We start from the raw sequence: 22,216 nt of genomic DNA, 5'->3' as shown, positions 1-22,216 counted from the left end.
GACTGTAGAACATCTGTTTATTTTTAACCATCCATTCTAGAGACAAATTGTGATGGTACAATAAAGGCATTTGGGAGTTGTGTGGGATTCAGGCACTTTCTCTTCAGGAAGCTTTTCTGTTTTGAGGGAATTTACTACGATATGCTGAGTTTGGAAAGAAAAGGTGACCCTTTCTCCAGTGAGAGAGTTTGGTGATCAGTCTGGAGACTGGAGAAGCAGAGCACAGATACTGGTTTCAAGACGGATGGATTTTGGTTGTGGAATAGGGGTGTGCGCCAAAGAAATTTCCATTTCAGTTTCGGTTCTGTGGGGGTCCAGAACAATTCTGTTTCCTTACTAGTTAGTTCCAGGTTGGCTGGTGCTGACTCCAAACTGATCTGTTTGTTTTTTTTCCATTTTCATGAGTTTCGGTCCATTGTGTGTGCATTGGCTGCGCATGAGCAAATGCACGCTGTTCTTTTCAAGGGGGGTGGGTGGGGAAACGAGGTTCTGGGCAGCTGTTTTCGTGCTTGACCAAAAGCAGCATCAACCATTAGTCCCCCTCCTAGTGTAAACCATTGATTGACTGAGTTTTTCCTCAAGCACACACATACACACAACAATGAACCCATAGAAGGCAAATGCCGGTGGGTGGGGAAGCGAGGCAGTTTCAAGTGAGAGATTACTCCAACATTAAAAATAAATAAAACTCCCGTCCGGGGTCTGAGGCTCAGCTCCCAGACTTACCGGGAGAAGGGGATGGGAGGCAGTTGGGGGACAGCCACCTACCCTCCCTAACTGGCACCCAGGATCAGAGCAGACCAACAACAGAAGGGGGAAAGGAGGCATCCCTGCCACAGGAGGGCAAAGAAGCGCCCAAGCCTCAGAGAGTCAGGCAAGACAGGTGGAAGCCAGCTAGCCCCACCCTTTGGTGGGAAGGCAGGGGGCCGGGCAGGGAGAGTGAGGACCCCCAGTAGGGGAGTAGACCTGAGGGAAGAGACGCAGGAAGCAAAGGCAGTCAGCCAGCAGCCTTACCAGACAAGGAGAAGAGGCAGCCAAGGCAGCACAGAGCCATGCCCCAGCCTGCAGGCCAGCTAGAAGGCAGTAGCCTGGTCCAGCAGGAGCAAAACAATCCCAGGTGAAACCGCCTGAGGCAATCTGCAAGAAAAGCTTGGCAGCCAGCCAAGGAGGCACAGGTGTACCTGCCCCAATCAGCCAGCACAGCAAGCCCAGGTGCAACTGCCTGAGTCAGCCAGGGCTCTGGATAGAGTGCAGGAGGGGGGCGTGGCTGACAGGTGGAGCAGGGAAGAGATGAAGGGATAAAAGGGAAGTCCACCCACAGGGTGTGTAGGAGTGTGGTGAAGTTTGGAGAGAGTGAGAAGCTGGAAGAAGGAGGAGTGAGAGAGATGAAGAATAGGATGAAGAGCAAGACCAGAGGAGGCAAGGAAGGCAGGGGCTTTGAAAGGTGAGGAGAAAGGGGAGGCAGCCAGGACTCTGTCAGGTTGAGCAGGCCTGCGAGTGGACTGAAAGGGAGCAAGGGTGATTTATACCCCACAGAGCAAGAGCCAGCACTGTCCCTGATGGCTTCCCAGAATCAAGGTCAGGCAAGCCGTTGCCCAGCATAGTGGCGCTCATGGCGGCGGCTGACAACTCTAACATTAAACAACTTTAAAGACAATCCTGCTTCATGTTCACTTTTTTCTTTTTCTATAGTGCCAAAAACTTCTTACCTTTGCATTCTGCTGTTGCCTGTTGTTGCTGTTTTCCTTGGGTTTTGTAGTTTTGTTCCCACAATTAGGGGCAAATCCAAAGCCTTCCTTTTGATGCTCACTGTTCCACTGCAAAATGGGGTGTTCTTGTTGCCAATCTTCTCCATCACCTAAGGCTGGGCAGGTAGGCAGGCAGGCAGAACAATTGGTTGAATCCCCCCCCCTCGTCCAAACAGACCTAAGTTTCTCCCATAAGTTTACCTTTTGCTGTGGGGGCAGACACGATTATTTTTGAAAGGGCAGACTAGGTACATGTTTGCCTGACTCAGAAGACGAGAGAGCCCTGAAAGAGTCCCGAAGCACCTTAAAGACTAACCAACTTTATCATAGCATAAGCTTTTGAGAATCTCGAGATTATAGCATAATCTTGAGATTCTCGAGATTCTTGAAAGCTTATGCTACAATAAAGTTGGTTAGTCTTTAAGGTGATACGGGACTCTTTACTATTTTGCTACTACAGACTAACACAGATAACTTCTCTGAAAAACTATGGAAGCAATCTTAAACAGGTTGACACAGCTGTAAGTCCCGTGGGACTTCCAGGGAAGTGACTTTCAAATTGCAGTGTATGGTTGAAGTCTCCCTTCCAAATGTTTCCAAAGCTGATAGGAAGGGAGGATCTTCCCTTGCAAGGTCCTGATTGACAAGGCGGGAGAAAAATGCCATTTCCTGGGTAGCTACGTGGTGGGGTGATGCACTCACACACATTGGTCTTATTCCTCTTTCCCAACAGATTTGTGGAGAACAGGTCTATCAGTGGCTATTAGCCCTGGTGACTAAGGGGAACCTCCACATTCAGAGGCAGTAAACCTCTAAAAACTGGTGCCTGGATGCAAATTTAAGGAAGGCCTCTGCCTCTATACCTTGTTGTTGGCCCTCTGGAGTAAATGGCTGGCCACTGTATGAGACAGGATGCTGGATTAGATGGACCTGGGGTCTGATCCAGCAGGGCTCTTCTTATGTTCTTCACTGCTAGAAAGATTACCTACTAGCCAGTGAGATCTAAAGCACAGGTGGAAGTGGGGGAACCCCACACTTTCTTTCCTTCGCTCTGAATCCCCTCCAGTTTTCTTGGCACGCAAAGGGAAAACAGGGAGCGGTTCCACTTAGGACTTGATTACAGGTCCAAGAACTGGGTTGCTGAGTGGCAGGGGAGCTGTCTGCAAAGAAGAGGAACTGAAGATCAAGACAGTTGAGATGTCTTATCGGTGGCTTCAAGGCAGTGGCGTCTTGGTAGGACCACAAATTGTGGCACATTCATGGAGGCTCTGATCCTGGAAACAGTTATTCTGGTATTGTCTCTTCTGGACCAGAACTAGAGGAAGGAAGAAGGCATACTGCTAAGAAAAACATGCCTCTGTCTAAGGCTGCTTTCACATGGGGACAATTTCCCATTGTGTACTCCAAAGCATGCGCAGCGGCCACTGTCCACGAGAGCGGTTTCTATTTGGATCCGCCGGAGGGTGTAATTGCAGGTCAAGACATGGGAGGAGATTGTGTGAGTCCAAGAGATGTGCCTTGGACTGCCATGATTTGGCAAAATCTTAAGGGAGATTGTCTTTCAGTGTTGTCGTTTCAGAGTTCCCCTTTAAAGGGTGCCGTGTCTTCTTGGGCCAGGAATGTACCGGGCCCTGCAGTGGGTTGCATTTTCTCTTCTGAGGAGGTTCTCTTGAGCTCAGTTGGCACATACTTGATAGCAGTTAGTGGCCACCGGCTCTCCACGAAAGAATCCTCTTCCTGCCATTTGTGGCAATTTGAGGAACGTTTTAAAGCTATCCATTAAGCAAAAGCCCAGAGAAAGGACAAGTGACCCATTAGAACGATGTCAATGGCAGTTTGCAAAGCTGCGGATAACTGTTGAATTTTTAAAGATCTATTGGTGTCACTTTCCTTGCGTCAACTTTATTGTAGGCTGACAATTCATATTTGCAGTTTCGCATTCCGTAGCCGGTCATTTTTATACCGCCAACAGGTTTTACGGTACCACTTTTATGGAGGATATTATCATCTTTGTGTATTCCTTGCATTTGTTAATAATGCAACTTAAAAAAAAGAAAGAAAGATAACTCCCCCTCTCCCCGCCTTATCTCCACTGACGTTTATTGCCTCGTAAATCTTTGTACCTGTCGTTTTTGCATCTGTTGGGTCTGCTGTGCTTTTTTATTAACTTGCAGGATGTCCCATGGCTGATGTATATATTAAATAGACCACAGGGTACAGTTTCTAAACCATTGTGCATTTCTTTATTTTTCTAATCTCCTTTCAGATCCTAACTCGAGTCCTGATCTTGCCGACGGAGCTGGTGGAATTAAAATGACTCAGATTATTGAGAATCCCTACTGTCATTTTTCTTTGGCATCGAAACTAATCCATTTGTTTCTTTCCATGCTCTGTCCTGACAGCCCCGAGGCTGATCTTGGGGAGTCCCCATTTCCCACCCTATCTTCGGACTTAGACTGTAACAGTTATGGATGACTTAAAAGCAACATTCCAGAATCTGTAACAAACAGCTGCAGCCTGATTGTGTGTGTGTGTGTGTGTGTGTTACACACTTAGAATCAAGTCAACAAGATTTATTCCTGCCCCAAACCATTGTGTGTAAGACTGTACCCTTAGGCAGCTTCCACAATTGGTTTGGGCAGGGAAAAACAGTGTATTTTATGCCACAATCCCAGAAACCTCCTGACCCAGAGAGTCAGGTGATACAAGAAGGCCACTTCCGTGCCACTAACTGATATGAAGCTTTGTGGTATTTCCACTGTCTGGGCAGCTTGATTATGGGACTCTTGCCTTCTACAAGGCCTAAACTTATGACTTATTTTTTATTTATTTTATCACATTTCTAGACCGCCCTCCCCATCAGACAGGCTCAGGGCGGTTTAACAACAGGTTAAAACAATAAAAACATTATAAACCATTAAAACATTATATCATAAACAATTAAAATTGGTGGGTATAAAATATTAAAATACAGCATTTTCCTGCATGGGTGGTGGAAGGTCTTCAGTGGTATGGCTTAGAGCTAAACTACATGAGATGAATTACACGAGGATGCTCAAGTGAGGGAAGACGCAATGTTAGCCAGGAAGCATAGTTTGAATTTCACCTCTCTCTACAGAGCTGGCAAAGATTGCTCCTCAGAGGGTTTGTTAATTTCACCTCTCGACAGATCTGACGCCCTGACCTGGGTAGCCCAGGTGAGCCTGATCTTGTCAGATCTCAGAAGCAGGTTTGGCCTTGGTTAGTAACTGGATGGGAGACCTCCAACGAAGACTGGGGTTGACCACCTCTGACAGCTTCTTGCCGTGAAAACCCAACCAGGGGTCACAATAAGTCAACTCTGCACGCACACGCATGCATGCACGCACACGCATGCATGCACGCACCGAGAGAGAGAGAGAGAGAGAGAGAGAGAGAGAGAGAGAGAGATCTTTCCCTCCTGGGAGGCAAAGAGGAAATTAACAAACCCTCTGAGGAGCGATCTTTGCCGGCTCTGTAGAGAGAGGTGAAATTCAAACTCGGCTAACATTGCGTCTCTCTTCACTTGAACATCCTCGTGTAATTCGTCTTGTGTAGTTTAGCTCTGAGTGACAGAGCATCTAGTTTGCATACAGAAAGTCCTAGGTTCAAGACCCAGCATTTCTAGTTAAAAGATCTCAAAGAGTAGGGAAAGACCCCTTTTTGCTGAGATCCCGGAGACCACTGCATATCTCTAAGCTAGGTAGATACTGTTATTGATGTATCTGCTTCCTTCTCAACACTATTACTCTGAATGGGTAGAAATTCTGCATGTACGAATGGGCTGCTTTGGACATATACACAATGTGCCTGGTTTGTGTCTTCTGTGGCCAAATTTACTTTCAGCAAAAAGAAGCTTTGCTGCTCTGGGTGGGTCCTGGCATCCACGTCTTTGGCTGTTAATGGGGTCTCCATGGAAATGGCTGCCCTCCACTGCTGTGTTCCTGTGTCGAGCGGAGCCTGTCCAGCAAAACAACTGTCAGATCCGGGGTGGCCTCAAATGCATTAAAGCTGTAAGGGTGAGCAGAAGAAGGAAACTACTTAAAAGCATGACCGGGCTTTCTCAGGAGTTGACCACAGACTCGATCTCAAGAGCTTGAAGATGCCAAATTGCTTCTGGATGGAGCCTGTGGTCTTTCTGGGAAGACTGTGGGCTGCATAATGCATCACCCCCTTGGAAATGAGTTTTCACATGTAGCTCCCATTCATTTCTGTGGAATTTGTCCAAAAGAACTTCTTGGTGGATCATGTCCTCTAGTAGGCTGGTTCCAGGTATTGGTGGGCCCTGCTAGGTTACAATACCAATCCAAAAGGGCTCCCCCAGAAAGAGCAACCTAAAGAGCCAGTTTGGTGTAGTGGTTAAGAGCGTGGGACTCTAATCTGGAGAGCCGGGTTTGATTCCCCACTCCTCCACTTGAAGCCAACTGGGTGACCTTGGGTCAGTCACAGCTCTTCCAGAGCTCTCTCAGCCCCACCCACCTCGCAGGGTGTTTTGTTGTGGAGACAATAATGACATACTTTGTAAACCACTCTGAGTGGGCATTAAGTTGTCTTGAAGGGCGGTATATAAATCAGTTGTTGTTGTTGTTGTTGTTATTTAAATCCACAAAGAACTCGGGAGGGAAGGTTCACTCAGTCTCCAAGCTTACAAGACTTAACTACTAATATTAATTTTTCAAAATATTATTTATATATATATCAAAGTGCAAAGTGCTAATAAAGTGCAATAATTTTGAATAAATTTACAGAAGTAGTAAGTCACTCCAAATCCAATATAAATAGACATACAAAGTCAATAAACCAGCACAATCAATAAATAGTACAATCAATAAATAATGAAAGTCCTATGAAAGTCCAACTGGTGAGAAGTTCATGAATCAATAAATATTCCTATGTTCCTTAATAGGTGATGTTTTCTATTATGCAAAATTTCCTGAGAGTGACCACCAATCACGTTGAAAAGAACTGGAGTTGAACGTTTCTTCAAACGTCATAGCGTTGTTCCGTCTGCATTAACCGACTTGGTGATGAGCTACAGTATTATCGGTGACCATTTATAAAATAATGCCTATGAGGAAGTAACAATACGAAACGGGAATTGGAAATATGCTGGCAAAAACCTTTCGGCTGATTGTCCCAAACGAGGCTCCCCTTCTTGTCCTCCCATCCACATGCCCTCATCTTTCTGTGTGTCCTTCCTGTTTCCTCTCCCAAGCTCTCCCATCACCTGCAGCCGCACATCTGCTCACACTGCCTGCACGCCCTTTTCCCAATGGTGCTGGGTGGTGGGTGCACCTAGGAGTGCTACTGCCATGGCTACCAGGAACACTGATGCTTTGTGTACCACCTGCATGCCCTTCTCTAGCACCACTAGGCAGCTGGGAGCAGAGGTGGCAAAGCTCTTGCAAGCAAGCAGCTGAAGCATGCGAGTGGAAATGTGTGAGTAGGGAGTCAGTAGCAGTGGGCCCCACCGGAAGGCATGCGCCCTGGCAGCTTCCCCATCTCACCATGTGCTAACGCTGGCCCTGTCCTCCTGGAAGTAGCAATGTACACCCTACAACTGTCCCTATTGATTAGGGACAGTTCCTATTTTTTCTGGCCCCTGCCCTTGATAAAATCTTTATCTCTATTTTTCCAGTTGGGGAAAGCCTCATTAAAATTTTGTTGCTGCAAGTTGAGTTTTAGGACGAAGTCTTGTTTGTAACATGCACAGCGGTAAATGCATGCCTAGGAACATTCCGGAGCCACGCAATGCTGACGTACCAATTACAGCTGTTGTGGTGTGTTTGGGACTGTTCATTTTATTTAAAACACGTTTTTTGCCGAAAGAAAAGCAGCTTGTGATAATACTGAAAATGATCTTGCAAAAAACGCAATCCAATAAAACAGAGAGACAGAGCAAAATAGAGAGGCTTTTATCGGCTCGGCTTGTCCAGTTAACATCCTAAAGGACAACTGTGTTTTTCTAATAGGTCTTTTAACACCAGAGTGTATTGTTTTCTAAATCTGGACAGGAGTTTTAGGACTAAGTCTTGTTTGTAGCATGCACAGCGGTAAATGCATGCCTAGGAACCCTCTGGTGCCACGCAATGCTGTCTTACCAATTACAGCTGTTGTGGTGTGTTTGACTATTTTATTTAATACACTTTTTAGCCCGTTTTTTTTTTGCCAAAAGAAAAGCAGCTTGTGATAATACTGAAAATGATCTTACAACAACCGCAAACCAATAAAAGAGAGAGCCAGAGAGAAATAGAGAGGCTTTTATCGGCTTGGCTTGTCCAGTTAACATCCTGAAGGACAACTATGTTTTTCTAATAGGTCTTTTAACACCAGAGTGTTTTGTTTTCTAAATCTGGACAGGAGAGGCAATTGCGTTGTAAATGCATACACAGCCTACATCAGAGAGAGAATAGAAGAGTGGCTCCCCCACCCCCCCATGCCATGATGCCCACTGGTGCATTTCCCAGGGGCTGCTTGCTTGTCGCCCAAAGCAAAGAGCCGAGTCTGGCTTTCCTCCACTTCTGATGGCATAGGCAATGCTTCTGAGAAGCCCAGGAGTTATTGCCACTTTCTGAAAGCTGCCTCCCTCATAGGAGAATGGTTCGCTTGGAACCATCTAACATTCTGTGAAACATCCCAATGTTTTGTGATTGGGCTTCCATGGCAGCCATTTTGTAGCGTCAGTATCACCCAGAGTTTGCCAACTCTGGTTTGGAAAAGTCCTGGAGATTTGCGGGTGGTGTGTAGGGAGGACAGAATTGGAAGACGAGGGAGATCAATGGGGATGGGATGGCACAGAGTTCACTCTCTGAACCTGCCATTTCTTTAAAGGGAACTGATCTCTCTTAGGCTGGCCATCAATTGTCATTCTGAGAGAACTCCAGGCTCTATCTGGAAGTTGGCAACCCTATGCCACAAACCCACTCAATATTCCAAAGTGTCCACAGGTTCAGCCAGGTTGGGGACCCTTAGAATAGAGATTTGGCAAGGTGTAATAGCTTGTGTAGCCCTCAGAATGAAGGTTGTTACAAACATGTGGCTGTTTTCATCTTGTTGGAGGTATTGTTGTGGTGCTGAACTAGTCAGTTGGAGATGGAACAAAACTATGACTGGTGGTAGAACACTGTCTTTTTTCCCTTTCTGCTCAGACTCTAGTAACAACTTTACCTTCTGTTTGTTCCTTCTTTAGCTCAGAGTTCCTCAGTGGGCACCACGGTGCATGCCGACACCTTTCCTGGCACTCACCAAATGGTTTTAGAAAGTGGGGGTTTTGCCTAGCAGGGCTTCTGATTGGATGCGAAAATATTAAAAAGTTGCTTTGGCAGAAACTGGTATCACAGCATAAGGTTCTTCTCTGCAAGACTGAAGGTAAGCTGTGTGTATGCAAGAAAATATTTTTAAACAATATGTTAATTTCCAAAGGCATTCTGTTAAACAGGGCTTCTGCCTGAAATGTTGAAAAGTTACTATTAGAGTTAAGCATAACCTCGCTCCTTGACGTTTTGTACTTGGCTCTGTTTCCCGCAGCAGCTGCTTTGTGTTCGGTTGTGTGCTTGCGCCCCCTACCCAGAGTCAGAATGCCAAAGGTACCTTCAAGCTCAGAAAGGTTGGGGACCCCTGCCATTGGCAAACAAATCTGTGTGAAAGCAGGCCTGCTTTTGGGAAAAAAGTAAAGCACTTTTCATATGGACTAGAAAATCCTGCTGCTAAGGATTTAGAAAGTTACGTGATTCTTTACTGCTAAGGCTCCAGGCATGTAACATTTCCAACTTTCTCATCAACCCAAACTGATCCTGGATTTTGGAGTTCTGAATTAATTTTGTTGTTTCTGCTCTAAGAATTGTTTGATGTTTCGCCGTCGTCGTCATCATCGTCATCATTATTATTTTCTACAGGGAACTGTTCTTCAGCTCCTTTGTGACCTTCCCTCTCCTTTATATTACTTATATGTGTGTTATGTGCTGTCAAGTTGCCTCTGTCCTATGGTGACCCTATGAATGAAAGACCTCCAAAATGTCCTATTATTAACAGACTTGCTCAGATCCTGCAAACTGGAGGACGTGGCTTCTTTTATTGACTCAAGCCATCTTGCTTTAGCTCATTCTATATCATTTATTTGTATGTATATCCCCCTGTTTTGCTGATATGTTATCTATCATCTTGTGATTGAATGTACAGTTGGCTAAAGGCTTTCGTGTCTGGCATTTCACCGATGCACGAGCACATGTATGATAATGTAGTTCTTAAAGTGGCAAATGCCAAGGTTAAACTATTGTACCAATCAGTTATTTTGAAGACTTTCAGTTCTTTCCCTCCATAACGGAAGTGCATCTTTCTCTTGGATTCATTCTTTGGAAGAAAGAATCAGAGTTGCATTATTAAAAATCAGTGCAACCTAAGGTTGCCAGGTTTTTCTATGCTTTTCTCCTTTACATTTTTATGCCGGATTTAACTATTCTATTGATCGCTAAGAATGTATTGCCATTGTTATGGTCTCTGACCGCAAATAAATTCATTCATTCAGGTTGCCAGGTCCCCTTACCATCCCGGAGCGGGGGCGGGGAACGACCCAGCACACCTTCTTGTTCCTGTTCATGCTCACGCTTTGCGCTTGCTTGATCCCAGGCCTATGTGATGACATCCGGGAAGTGATGTCATTGCACAGGCCTGTGTGAAGCATGAGAGCAGTCCCAATGCAGTGCAGTGATGTCACTCCCGGGAGTGATGCCATTGTGCTGCCCCGGGAGCACGCCCTGGAGGTCTGTTCCCCACCCTCCCGCTGGCCAGGTGAGTGATGGCTGGGGGCAGAAGGTGGGAGTAGGGGATCACCTGCCTCCACCGGGGGAACAGCAGCCCTTGTGCAACCATGTGTGTGTGCAGAAGAGAGAAGGTGCTCTGAGCTGAAGGAAATGGAAAGCTAAAGCAACTGCTCATAATTCAGTTGTGGAATTAATTTTATAAATTATTTTAATTCAGCTGAAATCTGAATAAAGCACTGCAGAGTAAACTTGCCACTGGGTAAATCTGCTCCTCACTCTTTTCTCAGTGTCTCCCCCACTTTTTCTACCCTTCTCCTTTCTCTGATATTCCCCTTTCAATCACATTTAATCCTTTCTAACTCTTGGTGCCCACAAGCTCCTCTTTTCTTCCTGCCTTCTTGGGCCCTTGCCTCCTCCTCCCCTGGGCTCCTTCCTTCTCATGCCTCTTCTTTTACCTTCTTGTAGCATTTGAGCAGCTTGGCCAATAGCCTCTAGAGATCTTTCTATCTCTCAGTGACATCAGGGCAGCCCAGCCAATCACTGTCAGAGACGACATAATGCCCACCAGAAAAATCACCCAACATGTTACAATATAGATTATTCTGATATATCTCCCTTTGCTGTTCTTCATTTGAAACGTTCTGTCTGATTTCCTTCGCTCCTCACACCTTCAGGTTTATTTGATTCTGTATGAGATTTGGCAGCAGGATCTTTAGAAGGAAATTTGAGTGGGGAGAGGAGAGGGAAAAAAAGCAAATCAACTTGAAAAACATATTTACTTTTTTAAAAAGGCCACCCAAAATTGAACAGCCTCTGATAGCGCTGATTCCTTCTCTGCAGGTGTGTTGATCAGAGATATCTGTCCTTTCCACAAAAGGGCCACCTCTTGGAAAAGATTTGAAATTTTTCAATGTATTAGAACCTTATCAGAACATTGCGATGAAGGAAAGAGATCTCTGCAATAACCTATCTCTATTTTTGGAAACAATATTGGAACAAGGGAACTTGTGCACTCCAGATTTCCCTGTTTACCAGGGACTGCCTCTTATTTTCTGGCCCCCAGTAAACCCTTGCAATTATTTCATTCCTATTAACACCTTTTGGGAAATGCCTTGTGAACATGTTGTTAATGTGGGATGCCAGAGCTGACATTCTGTAGGGCTGTGTTCCCTCCCCAGGATCTTTCTGTAGTGGGTGGCTGCTCCTTGTTTCTAGCATGCATGCATGTCAATGCTCAGGATAGTGTCTTGCTTGCTGTTTCACACCCCTGCACTCACGGGGGTATCTTTTGAACAGCTGTTATTTGGTGCCAGGACAATTCCTCCCCCCTCCCTGCTGCAGTATGTCTCAGACCAAGAATGCCAACACTGTTCTGTCTTCGTAACCAGCCCATAATTAGGCTGTTGCAGAGTACATCAGTACAGCCATTAGCAAAAGGAGGAGAACTTTGAGCCGTGTGCTTTGCATGCTCTGACTGGAAACTTATAACAGCCTGCGGGCAAGCCATTTTGAGCACCCATAGGGCGTGAGCAAAGTGACCCATCGACATCTGAATTGAGCAAAAGTGCTGTTTTGCAAGTATTTACTTAAGGAACTGCAGCCTGGGCCAGCTAAACTGGGGGAGCTGGTCAGAGCAAACCTGGTGGTGGTTGGGTATCTATATAATCTCTGCCTCCGATTTGATTCCTCTATTCTAGTAACTTGTATGTAGAAAAAAGATCTAGCTCTGCTGGATTGAGTACTCTGGATCTGTTGTGGATTCCTTGCCGACACACAACAATACCCACTGCCTCTGGCTGTATTATTCTCTGTGTTGACCTGGATCCCTGGCTTGACTTCAACCGTGCCTGTTCTGTGACTCCAGCTTTGCAACTCTCCCTCCCATAGTCTAGAAATTACAATAACCAACCTTACAGGGTTGTTTTTATGATGAATGAGATACTATAAGTGAAGTGCTTTGTGTATTAGGCCCAGAGGGTTGGCAGCTTTCTTATTGTGTGTGTTGGATCCCTAGCCTGTACACTTGGGGATCAATCGTTCTTGAGAGGCAGTGGGATATAGTGCTTAGTGTTGGACCAGGAACTGGGAGGCCCAGTTTTTAAAGCTCTATACTGCCATGAAATAGGGCTGCCAACTTTACAGATGGGCATGAACTGGGAAAAAACCGAACCATGTGATTCGTGGTTCGTCAAATTTCACAAACCACGAACTTTCACAAGCCTGCCCCGGTTCGCGAACCAGTTCGTTTGGTTAGTGAAAACATCACATCCAGGTCAGAAAATAATCACTTCCGGGTCAGCAGAAGGTCACTTCTGGGTCAGCAGAAGGTCTGCAGGAAGTCCATCCCCTGTTGCCTAGGAAAGTGATTGATTGGCACCAGGCTGTCTGCAGTCACAAACCAGAAACCGAATGAAATGAACCAGCCTAATGTTCACGGTGGTTTGTCAGAAATGAGATCTGATGAACTGCAGTTTGCGAACCACAAACCGGCCTGGTTCGTGCTTAATTTTGGTTCGTATTTCAGTTCGTGCCCATCTCTACCACCAACTCGTTTGGGAAGTTCCTGGAGATTTAGAAGCAGTGCCTGGGGAGGGCAGAGTTTGATGAGGGGAGGGAGCTCAGCAGCTTCCCTCCAGGGAAGCTGATCTCTACGGTCCAGAGATCAATTGTAATTCTGGGAGATCTCCGGGCCCCACCTGGAGGCTGGCAACCCTACCATGAAAGTTCACTGGATGTCCTTGGGCCAGTTACTCTCTCGGGCTGATTTACTTCACAGGGTGTTCTGTGGATAAAAAGGGGATGGAAGGAACTGTCTATAGAAGAGGGTTCTGTGATAAACACCTGACATACATGTAGAAAGCCCCAGCTGTAGTTTCTGGCATCTCCCGTGAAAAAGGATCAACTAGTAGGCAATCTGCTCTGAGACCGGGGAGACCTGGTGCCAATCAGAGTAGACAACACTGACCTTGACAGATCAACGGTTGATGCAGTATAAGGATGCTTCACCTGTTCAGGTATTCTGAACTTCTTGGAGAGCCAGTTTGGTGTAGTGGTTAAGGCAGGACTCTCTGAAGAGCCAGGTTTGATTTCCCACTCCTCCACTTGAAGCTAGCTGGGTGTCCTTGGGTCAGTCACACAGCTCTCTCAGAGCTCTCTCAGCCCCACCCACCTCACAGGGTGATTGTCATGAGGATAATAATAACACACTTTGTAAACCACTCTGATTGGGCATTAAGTTGTCCTGAAGGGCAGTATATAAATCAAATGTTGTTGTCGTTATTATTGGAAGGACAGGATAAAAATGTGCTAGAGAGGAGATCGATTGATTCAGATTCATGTCTTGATATTGCTTTACAGATCACAGCAGAAGGGATCTTGTGAGGATCCATCTGTGGAAAACATAACAACAATGTATCCCATATGGAAAAGGGCGCAAGCAAGCAACTTGGAATTTTCTTCTCAGAGGCTGGTCCAACCCAAGTATGTGGGATTGTTGCTTCTCAGAATGTGATCCATAAACATAACTTTGAGGGCACGTGGACTTTGAGGTTCATGTTTGACCTTGCTTGGTCTGATCTTTCTCCTTGTGCTAATGGTGATGGTGGTGGGGGCTGGAACTGTTGCTTATCTGCTCTCTGTTCTGTTTTTAGACAGCTGTTACAGTGCTAGCAGGCAGGAGGCCGTGTCTCCCACTGTCAGTCACCAGGTACTAATGGACTACAGGTTTCCGGACATTAATTTGTACCGTAATTAAGAGTCAATTGCCTGCATTCACCACTCCTAATGCAGTCATTGTAAGCTGCTCGGATCTAATTGCACAGAGCTCAAGGTCTTTGACCATGTGGGCTACGTGGAGATTATCTCCTGTTTCTCTTTTCTGTCTTTTCCTGTTTGAATTGTGGATTTTCAGCTTTGAGGCTCTCTTATTGTGTGACCCCCAACTCAAATCTATAGTGTGAAATTGACAAGATGAGATATTCTCGTTAAGAATTCTGTGGCACTGTCTGGTGTTGCCGGTCTCTGCACCACCCACCCCACCTTTGCAGCAGCAGCAGGCAGTCTTGCCAGGCCCCGTGCCAGTCACCCCCTGCCCGCAGCAGCCCTGCGACCTGAGAAAACCTTTCCCTCCTCTACTCTCTCTTTGGGGCTGATTTGGTTCCGCTGAGACACCGAAGCTTCCATTGTCAACTGAAAGTGATTTCATTGGAGCTTCTGGAGCTCTCACGAGGCAGCAGAATTGGGGCCCCATGCTGGCCTGGCGACTCCACATCCCCCACTTTAAAGGTGTGGGGTGCGTGTGGCTACCCTAGGGAGATCTGACCAGGGAGTGGGTCGGCAAAGCAGCCCTGGATGAGCTGGAAGGGGAGGAGCCAAGAGGGCTAAAAAGCTGACACCGCCCTTCCAGCCGATAGGCTGGGGAGATGGCCAGTCAGGGAGCCCAGGGTAGGATTAGAAGGATGCCCAGGGGTGGGACATGGAAACCTCTTTATAAGTGAGTTGTTATGAACCCTGGCAACAGTGATTGAGAGACAACACTGAAGAGACTGTCTTCCTCAGTTAGGAGAAGGCACAAGGTGGTACAACCCCCTCCCCTGGCTGGTTTGAGGCCTGAGGACACTCACCTATGGCAACCAGCTGAATGTGCGAGTGTGGGAGGAGTATCACGGGGATTATCATTGTACATGATGGTATTTTAAGGGGTAACTCATGGGGAAAAAATGACACATCTCAGCTTCCCCCAGAGCTTTACAATCTATATTTGGATCCAAGGAGGAGAGGATGAGGCAGAAGGAAGGGAGCTACCAAGGTAAAGATCTATGCTAGTGCGGTGACGTGCCTTTGGGGCTGATGACATGTGAGAGATGCGTGACTCATGTGTTGGAACCCGAATCAGGTCGAATTTGTATAAAACGGAGTAAGCGATGAGGAGACAGGTGGAAAGAAAGCTGAACTCTCCTTCTCCTGCCATGTTTTTACTCGAGTTCCCCCTCAACCATTTTCCAGCCAAGGCTTAGTTCTGCTCTCGGAGCCCTACTGAAGAAAACTGGCAGCCAGAGGAGGGGAAGGGATTATGAGTGAAAAGCAGGCCGGTGGAGGGATTTGAGCATCTTCCAACTATTATGCCCCTGCTTTTACATTTCCCCTCTATTTGGTATGACTTTGGAAGTGACCCAGGTTCTGTCTACCCACATAGACTTGTGCCTTCCACATGTCCTTATCCTCTTTTGGCTCTGTGTGGGCTATGATGCCAACTGAGGGGATTAAGTGAAAGCCTTCATGAGAAACTATGCGACTAAGTGTTGGCATGGAGCTGTGTTTTATTTCTGCTTCTCTCAGAGGCTGGAGAAGCCAAAGCTCAGTAGGGGAGCACACCCACTGCACGGAGAAGGGCCCAGGTCCATTCCTTTAGCTAGGGTTGCCAACCTCCTGGTGGGGCCTTGAGTTCTCCTGGAATCACAACTGCTGTCCAGACTACAGAGAACGGTGTTCCTGGAGAAAATGGTAGCTCCAGAGGGTAGACTCTATGGAATCACATCTACGCTGAGCTCCTCCCTTCCCCATTGAGAGTCCTCCCCAGGCTCTGCTACCAAATCTCTGGGCTGGCTTTGGCAACCCTAAGATAACAGGTTTGGTGAAAGATCTTTCTTTGCCAGAGAGCCAGAAGGCCATCTGTCAGTTAGCGTAGATGACTGAGTTAGATGAAGGCAGCTTCATATGTTTACCCTGCGAGTAAACTGTTAGGATTGCCAACTTTTTACCAGCTCCTGCTCCTTTGTCATTAAGAGCTGACTGATATACAGACATCTACCGGGAAATCAGACTTACCTCCATGCCCTGAAATGTTTCACCCATTGGCTTATGCTGCTATTGAAGTCGCAGGAGTAAACTGGGCTATATTTTTTCCTGGTAAGTTGGCAACCAAACTGCCATTTCCATGTGTCATTTGGTCTGCTCCTCCACCGTGTTTTTGGTTCATTCTGGGCCTTTCATTCCTTTGCATGCAGCCCCTGCTCTCTGTCTACTTGGCTTTGTGAAAAGAAATGTAAATTTCTAAGGACAGAAAAATGCCCTTTCCTTGTCTCCAGGTAGAGAAATGTTTAGCTTTCCTTGTTGTTCCCTTCAAGAATGTCGGCACAAAAAAAAGAGATAAGTTTCAGTCCTGGTGCATAAATCTCCCAATCCTCATGGGTGCATCTGGCTAAAACTACCCCCCCCTTCTTGAATTGCGCTTCCTTGACAGGGGCTGGTGAGAGGCCAGGGGTTGCTATTCCAGGGCTTCTGCACAACTTCCGGAGGCCCCTGGCCCTGCTCTTTGCAGCTGGCATCTGGTTGCCTGCCCCCTTTAAATCAATGAGTAGCAACAAGAACTGGGAAAAGGAGCAGCTGTCCCTGATCATCACCTAGGGAGGCCAACCCCCAGGTGGGGCTGGAGAGCTGCTGGGATTACAACTGATGTCCAGACGACAGATCAGTTCTGGCTGGAGAAAATGGCTGCTTTGGAAGACAGACTCTATGGCATTATACCCGGCTGAGCTCCCTCCCTTCTCTAAACCCTACCTCCACCGGCTCCACTCCCAAATTTCCAAGAATTTCCCAACCTGTAGTTGGCAACTCTATAACCACCTTCACCACCAGTCACTTCTTGATCAGCTCATCTTACTATATCAAAGGAGAGCCGTATTAGTGATGACTTACCTTTTATTGCAGTTCTCCAAGCCTCTGAAACCTCAGATGAGCCTGCAGCAGGTCAGCTGGGGTCGGGGTGGGAAGGACGGGCCTGCCTGTGTAGCCCTTCCCAGCTATGATTGGGCCGTGGCTGGCGTGGGAAGGACGGGCCTGCTGGCATAGCCCTCCTTAGCCCTTCCCAGCCACGATCGAGTTGGTGCCAGGGTGGGAAGGACCGGCCTGCCTTCACAGCCCTTCTCAGTGCTGATTGAGCCGGACCCTGGAGCGTTCCTGTGCTCTGTACCAGCCTGATTTCCGTGCTCTGTGGAGTGCAAGAGCACCACTGGAGCCATGCCATGAGCCCTGGAGCACTCCTGCACTCCACAGTGGGCCGATTTCTAGAGCCTTTTCTTTAAAAATGGGCTTTGTTGCTAGTTTTTAGGATATTTTTGCTGTCAACTCTATCTTGCTATTTATGTTGTTTATATATTTTATTGTCTTCAAAGCTTTAAAAAAGATCTTTGGATGTTTTAGTAATAGGTTTACTTTTTAAAACCCTAGTCCCCCGCCCCATGGAGTACTGCTCTCTCACCCCACTAAATTTCTGCCTGTGAGCCTGGTGGGTGGGAGGTTTTCTCTTAATATCAAAAGGCAGCCTCTGTGTTAACAGGAAGTTATTACGTCTTTCACCTGGTCATGCCTCCAGCCCATAACCCTTTTTTGGAAAAAAATAACATTTTTTGGTGGGGTGGTAGGGCGGGAGAGAAATCATGTCACACTAAGATAAAGACATTATCTCTGGAGCCAGGAATAAAAAATATATGTGGCATCCGGACACCATACAGTGTCCACATCAGCCATTTTCTCTTAAGGAACTCTGGAGATCTCTGTAGTATGGAGATGAGTTATAATTCTAGGATATCTCTAGGTCCCACCTGGAGGTTGGCAACACTACCCAGGCTCCATTCCCAAATCTCCAGGAATTTTCCAACCTTGAGTTGGCCACTCTATGTTTTTAGCGCTGTGGGAAGAAGATGGCATCTCCACAGAAAGACGCAGCCTCTGGCCCCGGGGGCTTCACAGATGTACATTTTGTATTTGAGTGTTTAACTGGGTGTGTGTCTATTAGTGTTTGAGTAAGTATATGTGTATGAGTGAATTGATTCTGAACACTTTGTACTTCATTCTGCAACTGCCGAGGTATCCGTTCTGACCTTTTCACTGAGGGTTGTGTAAAGTTTACAAATTGATCAGTTTCTACAACGGCCTGTGAAAACACAGCAGTTTAACTTACAATCTGCCACGAGAGCTCTTGAAAGTATTAGCGACGGTTAACAAGTTAATTAGCAAAAAAACGTATTTATCTGATCTTGCTGCTCAACTTTTCCCTTATCTGTTTACAGTATCCTGTAATCTGCTTAACTAACATTCACTTGACATCATACAATTCCATCTCGCTTTGAGGGGCGTGCCTCCATCTTTTCTGTTTGGGCCTTTTTGACAGCCGAGACATTTCTCTAGCTTGTCCTCTGAAGCCTAAATGGGAGAGAGGGCAAGTCTCCTTCTACATCCAAGCGCGAGTCAGTGAGAGCGCACGAGCGAATATCACAGAAACCGCATTTAGTCCAGGCTGTTGGGTTGGTTGCTTTTCCCTGTTGCTTGCTAACATAATGATTGAACTTTATTTGACAAAAACAGGCTTCGACGTTACTCAGGCTAATGGATTCTCTTGAAGCATCCCTTCCTGGCCTCCCCTCTGTCCCTTTCCCATCCTCTCTTTTCCCTTTTCTATTTATTACAATTGTGTTTGGTACTTCAAGACCTAGCTGGAGGCTATTTGAGGCATCTGGGGACTCCTATTTGATGAAATTTCGTGTTCCCCAATTATACCAAACTGCCGCTTGCAAACATCAAAGTTCCTACAGTAATGCCTTTCTTTTTTTAAATTCATCCGAGTTTTCCCTCCACATTTAGAGCCAAGCTACAAATGACGGCTGACACAGGTTGGACACTTGTCAGCTTCCCTCAAGTTTTGATGGGAAATGTAGGTGTCCTGGTCTTGCAGCTTGGCTCTCCATTTAATTGAAGTTTACAGAGCGGCAGTCTATGGGAGGGAGAACATGCAGTCGGGAGGGGATTGCAGGCGTCGGGCACTCGCCAGGCACCCCCCCCTTCCCCTCCGCTTTGTGTGTGTGGGTTTCTGTAAACTTCAATTAAATGGAGAGCCAAGGTGTAAGACTAGGATGCCTACATTTCCCATCAAAACTTGAGGGGAGCTGACAAGTATCCAACCTGTGTCAGGCGTCACTTGTAGCTTGGCTACCAGAAAGAAAACTTCCATCTTGCAGCCAAAGCATTCGTCCAACATCAGCACCTGAAGAATGTAGATTCAGTGCCTGACTGGCTTTATTTTCCTCCTCCTTTGTTGCCTTGAAAGGAGTTCCCCCAAGATAAGTTAAGTGGCTACAGTTTCTGTGTCAATGGGTGCTCCCTATGGACAAATAAGCAATGGTTCGTGGTCCTTCTCAAGTACCTCCTATAGGGTTGCCAACGAAGGGACTCCTGGGCGTGGGGCTCTGTGTCTCGTGGCATTACGATTGCTGGTAGGGATGCCAAGCTATAGCGGAAGGCCTCCTGGCTTTCCCTTTCATTCCCTGCCAGAGCCCAAGGAAATGGGAGGGGAAAAATAATTGCACACCAGGGCTATAACTTCTGGTCAAACCACAGAGTTTTTGTGAAATGTTAATGTCCACTCTGCCATTTCTTGTTTTTATTGGAAATGAGGTAAATGTGCTGGCTTGACGGGCTGGCGTATCATGCCCCATTCCCCAATTCCTTCCAAGGGTTTGGCGCTGTGGCCTGGCAACTAGGGAACATTTGGGGGTAGGCATGAAGATATGAGGAGTGCTGCCACTCTGCTGGTGTTGCATCACTTCCAGGGAAAACCCAAAAGTGAGGTGATGCCTCTAGGAATTGTCAGAAACTCTGTGGCAAAACCAGTGATTTTTAGATATGTTGATGTCACTTCTGTTTTTTCCCTGGAAGTGAAGTAATGCTACTGTGCTTGTGGCAATTTTAAAATTTATTCTTCTCCCACTTGCTGATAGAGCAGCAGTGAGGTTTGCTGGTGGGAGCTCTCCCACTATAGTGGGAGACTTGATAACCATATGTGGCATCAAATGATGCTTTGATGTCACTTCTGGTCATGTAAATGGAAATGATATCATGTGTTACTGCTGATGCTCTAGCAACTCACCAAAACTCTATGCTTTCACTGGAAGTGATATAATAATAATAATAATAATATTCGATTTATATACTGCCCTTCAGGACAACTTAACAACCACTCAGAGTGGTTTACAAAGTATGTTATAATTATCCCCACAACAATCACCCTGTAAGGTGGGTAGGGCTGAGAGAGCTGTGACTGATCCAAGGTCACCCAGCTGGCTTCAAGTGGAGAAGTGGGGAATCAAGCCCAGTTCTCCAGATTAAAGTCCTGCCACTCTTAACCACTACACCAAACTGGCAGAATCATTACAGCTTCGTCATGGTATCACATTTTTGGCTCAATTTCTCCCGCCGTTGCACTGGGGAGCAGGCAGGGAACTGGGAACAAAGGACCTGGTCCCTCTAACCTCCAGTTCCAGTGAGGTAGAGGAAAGTCAGGATTGGCTCCATGCTTTGTGGAAGAGACGCTTTGTTGAAGGACCTAATGGGCACCAGGGAACCTATGGGTTTCAAACATTCCACATTCAGGATCACTCTTGTACGCTGAAACCAGGGATTATTACTTTTCTTCCCAGCTTTCTATCTCATACATGTCTCCATGTAATGCCTGTTGTTAGTAACGTAACATATATCCATCAATCAATTTTCAGTTTATTCCTGAAACAGTCTCTAGGAGTTATTCTGATAGTTGCTCTCTGAATGCCTAAGGATCATTGCCTCAGGTTCTGTCATTGTGGTTTCAGTGTACAGCAGAGTGACTGCGTAAGGCATCTTTGGCTGTTCTGGTTTTTAAACAGGGAGAGGTCAGAGCTGCGTACAGAAGGTCCTAGGTTCCATCTCCAGTTAACCAGTCTGAGGTATCCAGTTTTGGGGGAGACCTTCCTCTGTCTGAGAGAACCCTGGAGAGCCACTGCCAGTTGGAAGAGATGAGACTGAGAGTCTCTACATGAAACACCTCAGTGCTTGTTTGTCAAGTGCAGGGAGACGCAATGTTAGCCAGGAAGCGCAATTTAAAAAGACAGCTGGTGGAGATCGCTCCTTAAAGGGTTTGTCAATTTCATCTTCCCCCACCAAAGGTTCTGTCAATTTCACCTCTCCAGTCTAAAACTTCGTGGGATCTCAACCAGAGGGCAGCGAGGAATGGAAATGTGCCGGAGCTGCCTTCCAGAGCCAGGCTTGGACCTGGAGAGGTTATAATGGGTTGAAGTTTCCCTTCTGGCATTTCACAGCCCCTTCACACAGCTCCAGTGTAGAGCAAAGCCTTTGCCCTGCCTCTAGCTCTGTATTTTAAAACTGTCCTTCCTGGCTACCATTGCATCTTCCCAAACGTGTTCTTCATGTATCAGATGTCTTTTGTACAGAGACTCTGAGTTGGAGACCAGCCGTGAAGTAGGTCAACAAACTTTCTAAATTAAATATGCAATGTTCCATAAAATTTAGTAGTACGATAACGGTATGGATTCCATAAGTTCAAAGTGGGCAATTTGAACCTTGTAATTACTTTTTTCGGGAGCGATATCACACATACCATCAAAACAATGACATAATTAAAGTCTCTGTGCAGCCTCTTAGCATCGAACCTAAGAGGAGGATCCCTCTTGCATCTCTGCATGCTTTTGCTTCCCCTTCTCCTAGTCAGGTTCACCTAGAATACATGTCTTAGAGGAGAGGGCTCCTCTAAGGGTATCTCATTCTTAATTTCACAGCTGGAGTAAGCGTGTTAAATGGAAAGAAACCGGGATATAATTTTAGCATGTTTATTTAGTTTACCTTTGTCAGCCATGCTCATTTCAT

The sequence above is a fragment of the Eublepharis macularius genome, chromosome 17 (genome assembly GCF_028583425.1).
Source record: "Eublepharis macularius isolate TG4126 chromosome 17, MPM_Emac_v1.0, whole genome shotgun sequence".
In the NCBI taxonomy this organism is placed as follows: domain Eukaryota; kingdom Metazoa; phylum Chordata; class Lepidosauria; order Squamata; family Eublepharidae; genus Eublepharis; species Eublepharis macularius.
The sequence above is the reverse complement of the archived record's forward strand: the minus strand, read 5'-3'. Positions refer to the sequence as shown.